The sequence below is a fragment of the Miniopterus natalensis genome, chromosome 2 (assembly GCF_054644295.1).
Source record: "Miniopterus natalensis isolate mMinNat1 chromosome 2, mMinNat1.hap1, whole genome shotgun sequence".
NCBI classification, from domain to species: Eukaryota; Metazoa; Chordata; class Mammalia; order Chiroptera; family Miniopteridae; genus Miniopterus; species Miniopterus natalensis.
The window spans coordinates 40,517,795-40,522,656 of NC_142082.1; positions in this window are offsets into that span (position 1 = coordinate 40,517,795).

Genomic DNA, 4,862 nt, shown 5'->3' on the forward strand with positions numbered 1-4,862 from the left:
TAAATATTTAGGTATTGGATTCATATTCAGCCATCTTTTTATTTTAAAATGTTGATGTTATTAAAATAGAAGATACTGAACCTTATAAAAATGCTACTTTAAGAATATATTCAAAGAAAAGAAACTCAATAAAATTTTCAAACTTTTCAGCTCACAGTGTTTACAATAAGATCTGGTGAACTTCATCAGGAAGCAGGGTGTAAATATGAAATATCAATTTGAAATTTAGTACTTAATAGTTGTGAGAGATTTATTTTCATGTAACAAATATCCAGATTAAAAATAGTAATTAAATAATTGAAATATTAAATAATACCATTGAGTACTTAAACTTAACCATGTTTTATGAATTTGAAGCAGTTTAAGACTTCCTGAACTAAAAATTATTAAAGTGGATCTAAAATATTAAAAATCATGGAAAAGGAGGAAGAAAATCATCTAAGTATTCTCCAAAACTTAAAGGTCCTCTTCACAACAACTCATTGAAGTAGGCATTATTTTCTTCCTTTTTTTGAAAGAGAAAACTAAAGCTCAGGAAAGTCATGTCACATGCCTAATATCACATGCTTAGTTATGAACAGAATCAAAATTTGAACCTCGACAAACAATTCATCTGGAATTTTTACTATTTTCTTAGGTTTATCTCTGATTATATGTAGTTCTTGACTGGGTCATTAAGTCATCTAAAAAAGGTTGGGTAATATGGTAATTGAAGGCATAATGCCTGGAGCCAGGACCTGGTACAAATCCCAGCTTTGTTGTGTGCAAGCTGTGTGGTCTCTGGAAAGTTATAGGACCTTTTTGTGCCTCAGTTCTCTTAGCTGTAAAATGGGACTGATAATGATACTACCTGTCTCATAGAGCTGTCAAAAAGATTAATTTAGGACACTTAGAAGCATGTCTAATGCAAGTAAAGTAACAAATAAGTGTTATCTATAATTGTTCTTATTTAAGATACATCATAATTCTTTCTAAGCATCATTGGGAAGTAAAGATATTCAATAAATGTTTGCCAATTATTTGATTAAATTTGGGATACTGGCAAGATTCTTTTCACTATGTATCTACCCATGTAGCTGATATAAACATTGGTTTTAAACATGTGTTGATGATATGAACTTCCAGAGAGTTCCCAATTTTGGTTTTGATAGGCAAGGTTGAAAAATACAAAATACTTAATTTTCGCCTGTTGGGTGGATTCTTCTGATGTCATCTGTGTTTACACTAGCTTTTAATAAATCTAAAAACCAGTAAGGTTACATTTAAAATAGTGTTAACCTAGCTTGGAGCCCAAAAGGAGACATACCCTATGTAGTGATTAAACATATGAGAAGATACATGGGAAGTGAGCATCTAAACCCTTGACTTCCCAGGTGGAAATTTATAACCTGAAATGGTAAATTATGTAGATATTCTATGAATTTGGGATCTTAAAAGGGATCATGCAAAAGCCAAACCTCTGTATCCCTGAGCAAAAAGTATAGATATTCTGAAGTAAATTTCAAATACAAACATATATTACATATTTTTGTTTGTAATCAACACTACCATCAAAGATTACTTCATTACTTTAAATCGTGCTTGCTCAGTGAGCTGATTGACATTCATAGTTATTTATGTTTTCTCAGTACCAGAAGGAAATTCATTTGATATGAGTGATGTCACACAACAAAATGACTTGATTGCATATTTGAAATTGTATCCTGTTTTATTCAAAGAAAGAGCTACAATTTAAAAATTCTAAGTGCTTAGGAGTGCAATAAAGAGTGAAGGAAACCATTGTCCTCTTACTGTAGAATCAGCATGTTAGTGTAAGTTTTTAAAAATATCTTAAAATTTAAGCTAAACACTCAGCTCAGAGGTTTCGGTGGAGAAAGGTTTCAAAACCAATCTCTTCATCCTGTGGTTTAAAGTCAGGGCCTCTCAATAATGTAGCAATTATTTTTTAAATGGCCTTGAAGATTTGTGATTTTGAGTACAGAATATGTAATAAGCATTGATTACTTCTATTCTAACTTAATTTTACTCTCCATGTCTTTTATACCTTAATACTTTTATGTTAAAACTAAGGATCAAATGAATAAAATGACCATAGAAGACATGGACCAACTCAGTTATATACTTTTTGATTTTTAGAAGGAATTCAGCCAAGGTAGTTATATGTTCCCTTTAAAAATGTTATTAGTAGTAGAGCATTTAAGTACCAAAGTATAATTATTGCTGTCAGTTTGGAGTTTCTCATCCAGTTTCAGCATGATTGTGAGGTGAAGCGGAAAGGGGCAGAAGGCTCTGGATGCCATACAGGACTGGGTTCAAGTGCTCGACTCAAATGGCTTTTGTCATTAGCTATTTGAATAATATTGAACAAGCTTCTTGACTCCTTAGCATTTGAGTCTCCTCATCTATAAAGTCAGCTGATGATACTTACTTGATGAGATTTTTGTAAGGATTAAATGCAATTATTGATATTAGAAGGATTGTCACAGTAGATTCACGGACAATGCTGCTTCTCTTTTATGCACAGATTTGAACTTAAAACTCAAGCAAAGGTGGCCATCTTGAAATTATTGAAATTGGCATAAAATCACATATGCCAAAATATTTCCTATAGTTCCCCTTCCCCAGGCAGAATTCCAAACCCATTAACCTGACCCTTGGCTCTCTTTCTAGTCATCTCTCTCAATACTCCCTTAAAAGAAACACTTCAAACAAAGGACATACTTACTGGACCCTGCTCTTTTGATATCACTTTGGTCTTATTTGTCTTGATGAGATTGCCTTTCTTCAAACCTCTTATCAGTTCCTCTAGGTCTATCTCAAAGGATAGCTTTTCAAGACTATCCCAAGACTCGAATACATAGAACTGTATTCTTTCTGTGCCTTTGAAGCGCTTACTGCCTACACAGCTCATTAGGTATTTAGTCATACAAACCCCTCTGATAACAATGTGAGGAAATAATAATGCCAAAGCTGGGAATAGAGTTCTTTTTCACACAGAGCCAGGCACCTACAACACCCTCCATTCATATTTATTGGGGCAAAAAGAAGCCTTCCTTCAGTAGTAGTATTCTTTTTGATTGTTTTTTAGTCATTGTTTTGTGCCTCTGTTGTGATCAGAATTATATGCAAAACTAAAAAATAATGTCTTAAAGAAAATAGATTTTTAGTTTCTCTTTTTCTTTTTTTTAATCCTCACCTGAGGCTTGAGGATATTTTTCTCATTGATTCCTAGAGAGGGTAGAAGGGGAGAGAGAGGACAGAGAGAGAGATATACTGATGTGACAGAGACACATCGTGTTATATCGGTTGTTGCCTCCCACGTGTGCCCTGACCAGGGCTGGGGACTGGGCCTGCAACCCAGGTACCTGCGCTTGACCAGTAATCAAACCCATGACCCTGGTGCACAGGCCAATGCTCTAACCACCGAGCCACACCAGCCAGGGTGATTTTTAGGTTTTCATTAAAAAATTGGGGTTAAGGTAACCCAGCGTGGACTGGTGTGCAGATGTATAGTCATGTTGTATCTAGTGCATTGATAGCTTTCTCTCTGGCATTTCTACAGTGTGGTTCTTGCTTCATAGTTCAGCCACTGAATCCATATTCTGTTGCAATAGGTTAGAGAAGGTAGGGAAAAGAGGCAAAGGGCAAATTCTAACTCTTTTTTCCCAAGAACAGTGTAAGAATATGGATGTCTCAGCTCAAGCAGTGAGCAAGTTCTATTTTCCTCTGCCCTTTTTGTTTACTCAGGCCCTCGATGGATTGGATGATGCCCACATGCATTGGAGAGGGCCATCTTCATTTAGCCTGATTCAAATGGTAATCTTTTCCAGAGACACCCTAAAAGACACACACAGAAAAAATGTTTTACCAGTTACCTAAACATCCCTTAGCCCAGTCAAGTTGACACATAAAATTAAAAGTCACAATCACTGCTTATATTTTATTGGCCAGAACACAGCCATGGCCTCGTCTAGCTGCAAGTGAGACTGGGAAATCCTGGGCATCCATATTAAAAATAAGTGAGTTTTATTACCAAAGAAAGAAGGGGAAGATGGGTATTGGAGGTTTGCTAGCAGTCTTTTAGATCTATCTGAATAGGAGGTTGCTTAAGGGCAGGGTTGGCAACTACCCTTGGACCCTGAAACATTTTATGAGTAAAAACAAACATTTCCAGAGCCTTGTAAGGAAGATGAAAGAGTCTCAGGTTAACACATAGGGAGCATTGACACAATCATTTTCAAATATGTGATAGGGAGCCAATGTTCACAATTTAGAGACAAGAGAGAAGAATGATGAAGAGTCAAAATAATGTTTTATTTTGAGAGTGATAAGATAAATGTAAGTTTTTCCATCTAATAGCATTCCAGACGGTAGCATTTCCTTCATGGGATAAGCAAGGGAGAGAGCAGATAAAACAAGGTCCAGAAACATGATTTTTGTTAAGGCATTCAGAATTAAAGAGGTAATTTAACAGAGGAAGATTAGCCATGCTCTCCAAATTCACAAGAAACTGGAATATAAACTGGAACTCCAGTTGAATTTATAATAAGCAATATATGGTTTATTTTTCAATGCTTGTAATATTTCTGTTCATTGTTTTACACTGATAAAATCATGATGCATGGGGATTTCCTTTAGTAGCTAGAATACTCTTGATGAGCCGGGAATCAAAGCAAAATAAAATTATTCTTCAGGGTTATATGTTCTCTAAGTCTTGGTGATTTCTAATAAGCATCCCTGACCCCTTAAAAGTGAATATCTTTCTAGCACATTCTAGAACACATGTGTACCAATTAGGCTCTTTTAGAATGCAAGGAATAGCAACTTGCTCAGTTTGCCTTAGAAAGGGTAGGTGTAGAGCT